Source organism: Schistocerca piceifrons, chromosome X (genome assembly GCF_021461385.2).
Source record: "Schistocerca piceifrons isolate TAMUIC-IGC-003096 chromosome X, iqSchPice1.1, whole genome shotgun sequence".
NCBI classification, from domain to species: domain Eukaryota; kingdom Metazoa; phylum Arthropoda; class Insecta; order Orthoptera; family Acrididae; genus Schistocerca; species Schistocerca piceifrons.
The window spans coordinates 797,894,699-797,906,834 of record NC_060149.1 but is presented as its reverse complement, the minus strand read 5'-3'; the positions used below and the strand labels follow the sequence as shown (position 1 = coordinate 797,906,834).

The 12,136-nt window shown below is 42.6% G+C and overlaps 1 protein-coding gene across 1 annotated transcript in view; it reads right to left on the bottom strand.

The window, feature by feature from the left end:
- Window positions 1–12,136, bottom strand: part of LOC124721523 (rapamycin-insensitive companion of mTOR) — a 277,266-nt gene that overhangs the window by 229,510 nt on the left and 35,620 nt on the right. The gene's annotated exons all lie outside the window — the stretch shown is intronic.

The window sequence follows — 12,136 nt, the reverse complement described above, 5'->3', positions numbered from 1 at the left end:
ACATATCATGTCACAGGAGCTAGAGGAGTAACAAACTCTGCTGGTCTGGTATGTTCACCCTGTATAGGCTGCTAAGAGTACAGATGAAATCAGTCAACATATTTGACAGTATAAGACATGGAGCACCCTCTCAACACAAAAGAAAGTAGATAAACTACTACTATGGTCATATCAAATGTTATCTAAATCCACATATGCCTAACTTGCAGCAAGTGCAAGGGTTGTCAGCAACTGTTCATTAGATGGATGCATTTGTGTGTACTGGAACTAACCACTGAACTAAATCACTGAACTGACCCTCAGTTCAAATCTTTGATAAACAAGCACTACAAGTTCTTTAATATAACTCTTCCAGGTAAGTGAACGCATCATCATGTTGTTATATTGACCAATCTTGGAACCACTGTTTCAAATGGCCTTCATCACCAGGGCAATTAATTTACAGTCATTACATTAACCTTAACAGGGCTGCCTTCAACTGTTTCAGGAACTTCCGTTAAATAATAACATTACAATTCAGCCACATACCCAGAAAAGTTTTATTGAAAGTGACAACAGCTGGGCAAGTTTACACGTATCTCACTTTTTTCAAAACATTGAAAATAAATTCACTCCTGTGAGTAGAATAATTTCACAGACCTGACAAAACTTTCGATAAAGTAAAAAAAAAAAAAAAAAAAAAAATGGTACAGAGAGAAAAATGATTTGGCCTACAAAAGAAAATGCCATACACAGTGGAAACTATGAGCCCTTCAAAATAAAAATAGGCAGACAAATCCTCAAAAACATGCCACATCTAATAGCCACATACTGAAGTCAATAACAATTGTAAAACCAATATTTAAAAGCATTATGATAATCACTATATCTGTAAAAAAAAATGCATCCGCACACTAGCAATTGAGTTAAAAAGTTGTTGGTCTGAGGGGGAGGGGTTTCCTATTGCCACGGCAACTAGAATAGTCTGACATGTCAGCAGAGCTTGTACCGACTGTCAGTATAACAAATGAGCACAGGGGACGCAATACGTGCGGTATCAGTGCACTTGACGGGGAAAGATTGTGGGTGCCTGAATGAATTATAATGTGTACAAAATTCCACAAAGCCAAGTCAAAAATTTGCTAAGTGATATTACTGCTTAGTTTAACCTGTTGACACTAAATTAAAATTTTAATAATAAAATAATTTTCCTACATTTTTAGTAAATTATTACTTTATTTTTACATTAAATAAATGTAAATATTTAATACAAGTGAACTGACAAATCCTATGTGAAAAACATCCCTCATTTTCAATCAAACTAAGCGGGTGAGGGGGGAGGGGTGGTCCTCTGAATGTACACTCTCAAATTTGCAACAATAAAGCATTATGTGATGCACGTTGTCTCTTTTGTAGAATCTTCCATGGGAGTTTTTCATGCATATCCATAAGACCCTCGCGCTGACTAAAATGCACAACTCTTCATTGGATCTTCTTTACTTCTACCACTGATCCTAGTAAAATAAGGGTCCCAAACTTATGAACAGTACTCAAGAATCAAACAAACTAGTGTTTTGTAAGCCACTTCTTTTGTGTATGAATTACATTTTCATAAGAGGTAGGTGTGTGTGTGTGTGTGTGTGTGTGTGTGTGTGTGTGAGTGTGTGTGTGTGTGTGTGTGTGTGTGTGTGTAGCTTATGGATATTAAATGGCGAGGTTCTCAGTGTCCTTACACTCATTAAAAAAAAAAAAAAAAAAAAAAAAAAAGAGTGTGAATAAAACTTCAAAAATTGTTGCTCACTCATGTACTCAAATTGACTGCACAATCATTCCACCGCACATAAAACAATGGAGAAAGAGTAAAAGTGGCTATACATTATATTGAAACACAAGTAAAATGGCAAAGGAGGTAAAACAAAGGCACAGGAAAATGTTTGTGGCTGACCACCAACAAAAAACATCAGTCACCCTGTTAACACATTAAAACCATCTCCCTAAAATCTTGGGAAAAGTGTTGGACAATTCACAAAATTTTAAAACTCTAATCGCATTCATTTGCACATCAATTAAAATTGAGGGTATACCCATTGCCAAACCCACAGCAGCCCGCAGGTCGGAAACTAAAACACAGTCCACTAAAACATGGCGCACAATGACCCTACACCACAAGCACCACACAATGGAAAATCCACCCCTTTGTGCTTCACAATACACATGTGCCCTGGCATCCAGCAGAAAGATACCACCTTCCCCAGTCATTTTAGTTGGAGGATGGCTTCCTGGATATTCTGAACTACTTTATCTACTGGGTACAAACATTTTAGAGAGTAAGGATACTCAGAGAACTGAAACAGACAAGAAATTGAGCACTGGAAGCATATCCCATCTGCTCCAGTCCCTGCAAGATTGCATATAATTCTGTGTCGAAGACCATAATGTCTTGAGGCAGTTGGGCCTTGAGGACACGATCTGGGAAAACAACAGAGCAACCAACGGCGTCCCCCTGTTAGATACATCCATAAAGAGAGTTACATAGTTGTGATGTTCATCTAAAACGTCATAAAATATTGCATTAAAAACACACATAGGAGTGCAATCTCTCCTGTACTGCTCCAAATCTAAAAAATTACTTTGGGCCTCTGCAGTAGCAAGTGCAGCAGGCGGTTAAAACTCTGGATTTAGAGTTGTACTTGCTCCACGCTGAGTGGCTCCAGCACATGCTGCACGCAGATCCCAAATAGCATTGTAGCTAGTGGACTGTAGAAGAATGGGCATTCCAAAGGCAGATGAGCAACAGGATGGTATGCGGGTGAAGTCAGAGCTGTGAGGAACTTACATGCCTGACGCAGCATGAGGAGGTGCCACCAGATGGTGAGTAGTGATTCCCCAGCCTCAGCACAGAGAGAGGATATAGTGCTGGTCCTTTAAGCACCGATAGCCAGCCTAATCCCCTAATGGTGGATAATATCAATGTAAGAAGCCCTTGCTGACTCATACACTGTGAATCCATAGTCCAGCTGTGAGTGCACAGAAGACAAATAAAACTTGAGTAGATGGACCCAGTCTGCTCCCCAAGACCTGTGGCTAAGTCAGTTTATGATATTTAGCACCTTCTAGGCTATGGCTTTCAGGTCCCTCAGGTGTAGTAAGCACGACAAATTAAGAGCCAAAAATAAGGCCCAGAAACCTCACCGAGTCTTTAAAATGTAGAATGGTGTCCCTCAGATGCAAGTCAGTTTGCAGAAAACTAAAAACCTGTCTTTGCAGCCTACTCCTCTAACCTATACACCATAAGTTGCAACTGACAGGTCACTGTTGCAGCACTGGAGGAGGAACAGAAAAAAGTAAAATTGTCCACAAATAAGGAGCACTGTACAGCACTCCTTTCCGTAGGTATGATACTTACTATCGCAAAGAGGGTAACACTTAAAACATTGTCCTGAGGGACACCATTCTCCTGCTCAAAATGATCTCACAGCATGTCACCAACATGGATCCTAAGAAACCACTGAGACAGAATGGACTGTACGATGAAGATGGGGAGTTGGCCACGAAAGCCTTATTGATACATTTGTGTGAGTAAATTGTGTCTCTCAGTAGTGTCATATGGCTTAATGATACCAAAGAATATGTCAAACAGTGATGTTTCCACAGGAAAGACAGACAGCACTGATTCCAGTTCCCATGTGGAGAAAGGGTAGATGTAAGACTCAGAACTGCTGGATTTGAAATCCAACTTGCCCCTCTCTACAGTTGCACAGTAGCGATGGAACACCAGATCCTGGCTTGCATTGGCTGAAGTTTGTGCAAAATGATCGGCAAGCATCTGAGCAATGTCTCTAGGGACTGTCTGGAGACACCCCTGCTTCAGCACTGCAGCTATGGGTAAACAACTGTGTTTGCCAGAAACCCTCTAGATGGATTCCCAAACTTTTGTAGAACAAGTGGAATGATTGATGGAGACCAGGAATGTTGCTATGACCTTTTCTTGCTCTCCTTCATTACACATAGAGCCTTGGCTCTTGTGATGCAAAAGGCTGTGATGTTGTCTGTCTTCACATGGCATTTAAACTGTCAAGGATCCACACACTTGTCCTGGATCATTGAAAGGCACTCATCTGTCTACCAAGATACAGGTCGCCTCCTATGGCATCATGAAGACTTTGGGATGGATCACACACGTGATGCAGTCCACCCACAGCTGGATGCTGTCACGATGTTCAAACACAGCCAACTGGCTGAACACCACCCAGTTAGCCCTGCTGATCTTCCATTTCGGTGGCTTCTGTTCAAGCAATCCTCCATTCAGTAGGTGGATCCACAGTGGGAAGCTGTCACTGGAAAGAAGGTCATCAACTGCTTCCAACTGTGCTGAGTCTGCAAGGACTGGAGAGCAGAAAGACAGGTCTATCGCTGAGGATAACCCAAGAGCAGCTGAGAAAGGATTGGGACTGTCCATGTTGAGGATACAGAGCTCCTGATACATCATGAGGGTCTCCAAGACTTGACCCCTGGGGCAAGTATAGTTTGAACCCCATAATAAATTACGGGCATTGAAATTACCCAGTAGAAAAATCATGTGAGTGAGTTGTTCAATAAGGTCTGCAAGAGTCTCAGAGCCTATTGCATCCTGCAGAGGTAAGTACAGGGAGCAGATAGTGATGATCTGACTTGCATTAACTGCAATGGTTACTGCTTGTAGGTCAGTAAGCAAGGGGAGAGCACAAGAGTGGTCTGTGTTCACAGGGGCATCTGTGGCTTTGAAATGTGTTTCCTGTAAACACAAGTATAGGGGTTCTGCCTGTGGCAGGAATTTCAGTTCCTCCACATGTCCTGAACCTAGTCGTGTTCCACTGTAGTACGGGAGACATTTACCACCTTCACTCTGTCTTTCTGCCAGGATGGGCAGTCCACAATGGGACCGAGCGAGGTGGCACATTGGTTAGCACACTGGACTCGCATTCAGGAGGGCTACGGCTCAATCCTGCATCCGGCCATCCTGATTTAAGTTTTGCGTGATTTCCCTAAATCGCTTCAGGCAAATGCCGGGATGGTTCCTTTGACAGGGCACGGCCGACTTCCTTCCCCATCCTTCCCTAATCCAATGAGACCGATGACCTCGCTGTTTGGTCTCTTCCCCCAAATGAACCCAACCCTTCAAAATGGGTGGAGGGTCGACCTTGCCAAGATTCTGAGTTCCATTGGCTCTGAAGCAGAAGCAGCAGAAGCAGCATAACCATCATGTCAAATCACATCACATGGTCTGACAGTCTACCGCCTGTTTTTACGTGTGGTGGAAGCTTCACATTTGCTTATTTGGTCTGGGAGGGCTTTGTGGGAATTGCTGCAGCAGTGGCAGAGGCTATGCTGGATGTTTCACAAGACTCTGCCTTTTGAGGTACTGGGAGCTCTGCATTGGTGGTAACTGTGGCTTTTCAGATGCTCTTGGAGGGGCTCTGGGCTCTGAAACAACATCAGCTTGACAAGTACACTGATAAACGCAGGTACTAGTATTAACACTAGCAAACTCCATCTGCGTAGAAGCATTGGCTGTCAAAATAGGCTTCTTAATGGCCGAAGCAAAAGATATAGTAAATGAGGGAGGCTGCATGGACTTACAGATCTTCTTGGCCTCACTGTTGGGATGTGTTTTGATGTTTTAATTTCTCGTATCTCTTTTCTTCAAGGAAGACAATGCAGTCCCTACTCCAGATAGGGTGATCCCCAGCACAGTTTACACACTTCGGAAGTGAGAAGCAAGCAACTCTGCCATGGGCGGCCTTGCCATGTTTCCCCACAAGTGGGTTCACCCTTACATCCTAAGGTGGTTTGCCCAAAGTATTGGCATTTTAAACAGCACATTGGGTTGGGCACACGAAACCTGCCTTGATATGCTCCAGGAGTTTTGTGCTATTGAAGGTAACGCTGAAGGAGTCAGATTTTACCAGATGCCCATCCACCCTTTTCAATATATTCCACACATCGACACTCCCTTCTTGAGCCCACCCATCTTTCAAGTCCTTCTTGGTCATGTCTACCAGATCTCTACACAACACAACATCCTTGCTGTAGTTCAAGGTGCTGTGGAGCCCTATTTTGATGGCATATTCACCAAGGCATTTAGCTTTCCAGAGGTTTCTTGCTTGTGGGGCACTAGCAGTTTCAACCAACAGTGTGCCATTATGCAATCACTTAATGGATTTCAGTGTGTCTGTGATGCCCTTCAAACTTTTGAATATAAAAAGGTGCAACCTTTACAAAACTGCCCTCTTTCTGTTTCTCAATTAAAAACACATTCTGACCAGCAGCATGCATTCTGTTACTATTCACAGACGAATTCTGTGCAACCCCTGAATCTGGAGCTACACGAGCCCTCTTATTTGATTGGGTGTTAGTGTTGTATCCTAGCCAGTAATGCCAACCAAGCCCGTTGCCAAAAGGTTGGCAGCATCAAAGTATGGACGCCGTCCGCATAAGCAGCGCCAGCGATACAGGAAATCGCCGCAAGTCTGCGCGCGCCACCGCTGGCTTCTGGCTTCTTAAGCGCTGGAGTCGCGAGCGCTAGGACAGTTCTGTATTCGCCGCTCAGTTGTATACTCGCCACCGATTTGTGTACTTGCTAGTCAGTTGTGTGTTCATCGCAGCAGAGTTGTTGTTTGTCGTCAGCCGACGCTGACCTAGCCGCTCCGACTCGAACTAGACAGATTTCTGTAGACACCGAGTTCACTATTGTGTTTCTGTATCTTCATGAATAAAGATAAGTACCGACTTATTTAATCAGAGTGTTTGGGGTTTCATCTTTCTGTTTACTGTTCCAGCGGACCGGTCGGCCCGCTATTAAAAGTGTGGCGGTGACTTCGTAAGCCATTTCTACAGCCAAGTGTTTGTCGCTACGAACACCGCCACAAAAGTTAGTACCTACTAGTGGGCCACACTTGAAGAGAAGGAGAAAACTCCAAGGGTTCCATTACGGTCCCATGAGCAGCTAGGTCCACTTAGAGCCCCGCGTGCCTGAGTAAGCCTTATACAATTGAGGTGCAGCAGATTCCCCAGAGGTTGCCCGCTAATGACTGTTTCACCTCAACTATATCTTCAGATTGAGGTGTATTTTATAGAGGTTTTTACCACCCTCACAATCTAGGTGGTAAAGTCAAGAGCTCCGTTCCCTGTGACACACAACGTTCCACTGCCACACCATACAGTGGTTGCTGAAGCATGCCCAGAGCTTACGGTGACAGGGGACTGCCGGCGCTTACCAGTCCACACCTCAGGAATCCTGGGGTTGCCAAGCCCATACCCAGCAAAAGAAAGCTGAACCCCAAAGGGCATTTTCATAAGATTCTCCCAATGAATCTCAGTCTGGTACCTGCTTTCCTACTATTTGTTTTATATGATCACTCCACTTTGGGTCACTCTGGATGGCTACTGAGGTATTTTACGATAGTTACTGTTTCCAGTGTTTTGATGCCAACAGCGTAATCAATCAATAGAAGACCTCTTCACCTACTTATGCACAATACATTGCCTTTATTTGCATTAGAGTCAACTGCCAGTCCTTGGACAGATTGTCGATCCGCTGCAAGACTTCCTGCATTTTGCTACCATCTTCTGGCATTGCAACCTTCCTACAGACAACAGCATCATCCTCAAACAGTCTTAAAGAGCCTCCAACATCATCCACCAGACCATGAATATAAATTGTAAACAGTAGTGACTCTATACCATTCTGTTGGGATACTTAAGAAATTACCTTTACATTTTTCAATCTTGTTCCAGTAAGAATGACATAATGACCTGCCAAGAAGTCCTGAATTCAATCACAAATCTGGTCCAATACTCTGTAAGTTCATATTTTGTCCATTAAATAACAGTGTGGAACTGTATACAATGCCTTCTGGACGTCAAGGAACATGTACATTTATGTACAGCACTCTAGATCTCAGAGTGAACAGAGTTTCACAAGATCTCTTATTTGCTGATTCCATGATGCTTTTTACAGTGGAGACTTTCATTCTTGTTTTTGTTTTGTTTCGTTTTAGGGTGCAAAAACAACTAGGGTCATATGCACCCATTTCAAAACTGTAGAACATGAAGACAAAGAGAGGAGTTACAAATGACTACATGTTAATCGCAATCGACGGAAGAGAAAACAGCTAAAAGACGGACATGGAGAAATTCCGCCATAGAAAAATGGAGGCCCTGAACTAAAAATTAAATGTCCTTCACCATATTGCTACGACAGATAAAAAGTAAAATGCGGTCGACAGCCCACGCATCATTCGCTAAAACGGTTGATAACCCAGACGGCAAACACAAACGAGAACGTAAGTGGTTAAATAAAGGACAATGAGCCCAAAGTAGTAGCAGCAGAGCACCACTTAACAAATGGTGATGGCTAAAAAGACAGTGCCTGATACGCAACCTAGCTAAGAAGATCTCCTCATGGCGAGAGGGCAGAGAGGTGGTCATCCGAAAGGTTTAATAACCCGGAGCTTGATCCCCTAAAGGGAGGACCAGTGGTGATGGCAAAGTGACACCACCTGCTGACAGATGGCAAACACAGAGGTCATCGGAGGGAATGTAAGAACTAGTGGGCTGAGATACAAGGACTGCAGCCTTGGCAGCAGCGTCAGCAGTCTCATTTCCTGTCAGACCGATGTGACCAGGAACCCACACAAACATCACAGTGACTCCATGAAGAGTGAGCAAGTGACAGCTTTCCTGGAGCCATTGCACTAAGGGATGGACGGTAGACAGCACACACAGGCTTTGAAGGACACAGAGAGAGTTGGAGCAAATGACGCAGTTTGAAAGCCTGTGTCCCCGGATGTACTGCGTGGCCTGATACAGGGCAAAGAGCTCTTCTGTAAATACTGAGCAGTGTTCTTGAAGCCAATACCAAAAAACGTCGATGCAAATGACGAAGGCACACCCGACACCACGGTCAGTCTGAGAGCCATCAGTGTACACCAAGGTACTATTGTGAAGACCTGTGCGAAGGTCATGGAACTGAAGGCGATGAAGCGAGGCTGAAATAGTGTCCTAAGGAAGCAAATGGAGGCTAACATGAACACTAGCCACTGCACGAAGCCAATATGGTGAAGAGTTCACACCCACCAGGAAATTTGCAGGTAGCGTAAAGTTAAGCTGCCAGAACAACAGCCAAAAGTGAACTCCAGGAGGTAACAGAGAAGAGGGATGTGCCCTGTACTGGTGATCAAAGGAGTCAGCCAAGGAGGAGGCATGAAGGCATAGGATGTGTGGCCATGCATGGCAGACAAACACCATGCATATCTGCTGAGGAGAAAGTCACGGCAGTAGGACAGCGGTAGTTCGGCAGTTTCTGAATACAGACACTCAACCAAGCTAGTGTATAAGTTGCCAGTGGCCAAATGCGTGCCACAATGGTGGATAGTATTGAGACAGCATAAGAGCAACGGACATGCAGATGCATAAACAAAACACCCATAGTCTAGTTTTGAATGGACAAGAAACTGGTACAAATAGAGGAGGGTGGTTCGATCTGCTCCCCAGGAAATACCACTGAGGGCACACAGGACATTGAGGGACCACATACAGCAGGCTTCCAGGTAAGACATGTGGGAGGATCAAGAAAGTTTCATATCGATCATGAGCTCCAGGAATTTCGTAGTGTCAACATACAGAAGAGCAACAGGCACAAGATGTAAAGTTGGTGGAAGAAACCAACTGCACTGCCAGAAATTCATACAAACTCCAAAAATGTCATAATGCATGAGCATAAAACATCTTTGATATTTCTACAGCAGATCGACTTCAGAATCATAAGCCAATAATTAAGAGTGACTGTCCAATGACCATCTTGAAAACATGAATGACCTGTGCTTTATTCTGATCACTAGATGCCCTTTGTTGCTCCAGTGACCTATGATAAACTGCAACTATAAGGAGAACAAGTTCTTTCACATAATATTTGTAGAACCTTCAGGTATTTCATCCAGTACAGTTGCCTTTCCATTGGTGACCAGTTTTTGTTATTTTCTATTCGCCAGATGTATAGCTCAATATCTGCCATTAGGGCATTTGTTCACCGACTGAAAGGAGGAACTGTATTACCATCTTCCACAGTGAAACACTTTCAAAAGTTCAAATTCAGTATTTCAGGCGTTTCTCCATCATATTCCATTTCAATGACAGTATGGTCACTGAGTGACTGAACAGAAGATTTCAATCCACTTACCGGCTTCATTTATTACAATTTTTAATCAGATTGTTAGGAACAATTTTACTTTCAAATTCACTCATTTTCTTCACACTCAGTTTGGCTTCATCCAGCTTCTGTTTGTCTACTAGGTCTCGATCTTGCTTAAATTGAAGATGAAACTCTCTTTGTTTTTGAGGGAATTTTATAACATGGCAATTGGCCCATGATTGGTCTTTTCCATTTCTCTCAACCTTACTTGGCACATTCTTGTCTGACATTGAAACTTCATCAAATTGTCCTCCCATTATAAGGAGAAAAAAAGCACACTTGCAAGACAACCCCAGCATATCCCATGTGCAAAAATTTGGGGCATACCTGTGATAGTACACAGTTATGACCTCCTGAAAGTACAACTTTTAAACTACTTCTAGTTGTTTGCATTCAATGTTCTCCATCAGTTACATCTCATGCAGATCCCACAGCACACAGCAATACTCCAGAAGAGGACAAACAACTATGGTGTAAGCAGTCTCTTTAGTAGACCTGTTGCTCTTTCAAAGTGTTCTGCCAATAAATCACTGTCTTTTGTTTGCTTTCCCCACAACATTATCTAGGTGATCATTCCAATTTAAGTTATTTGTAATTGTAATCTCTAAGTATTTAGTTGAATTTACACCCTTTTGATTTGTGAGATTTATTGTGTAACAAATTAGCAGTTTTTTTTATTACTCAACGTGGATGACTTCACATTTTTCATTATTTAGAATCACTTTATGCACCACACAGGTATCTTGTCTAAACCATTCTGCAATTGGTTTTGCCCATATAATGATTTTACAACACAGTAAATGACTGCACCATCCGCAAACAATCTAAGAGGGCTGGTCAGATTCTCTCCTAGGTCATTTATGTAGATCAGGAAAGGCAGAGGGTGTACAACACTTATGACACTTCCTTGGGGAATGCCAGATATTGCTTTTGTTTTACTTGATGACTTTCTGACAATCTTTATGAACTGTGACATTTCTGACAGGAAATCACAAATGCAGTCACACAACTGAGGTGATACTCCAGAGGCACAAAATTTAATTGGAAGATGCTTGTGAGGAATGGTGTCGAAAGCTGCCTGGAAATCTAAAAATATGGAATCAATTTGACATCCCCCGTTGATAGTACTCCTTACTTCAGGAGAATAAAAAGCTAGTTGTGTTTCACAAGAACGATATTGTCTGAATCTATGCTATAGTTCAATAAATCATTTTCTTCGAGGTAATTCATAATGTTCGAACACAGTATATCTTCCAAAACCCTACTGTAAATCGATGTCAGTGATATGGGTCTGCAATTTAGTGGGTTACTCCTATTTCGTATCTTTGGTATTGGTGTGACTTGTACAACTTTCCAGTCTTTAAGTACAGATCTTTCAGAAAGTGAGCGGTTGTATATGATTGGTAAGTACTGAGCTATTGTATCAGCACAGTATGAAAGGAACCAACTGGTATAAAATCTGGACCGGAGGCCTTGCCTTTATTAATTAAGTGATGTAAGCTGCTTCACTACACTGAGGATATCTATTTCTAAGTTATTCATGATGGCAGTTGTTCTAGATTCTTGAATATTTATTTTATTTGATGTGGTGAAGGAGTTTAGGAAAACTGTGTTAAGTAATTGTGCTTTACTGGCACTGTTATCAGTAACATCACAATTGTTATCGCACAATGAAAGTACTGTCTGCGTCTTGCTGCTGGTGTTCTTCACATACGACCAGAATCTCTTCAGGTTTTCTGAAAGATTATGAGACAGTTTCGCTGTGGAAACTATTAAAAGCATCTTGCATTGAAGTTCACACGAAATTTCAAACTTCTGTAAACATTGCCAATTTTGGAGATTTTGCATTCTTTTAAATTTGGCAGGCTTTTTTTGTTGCTTCTGCAACAGTGTTCTGACCTGTTTTGTGTACTATGGGAGATCAGT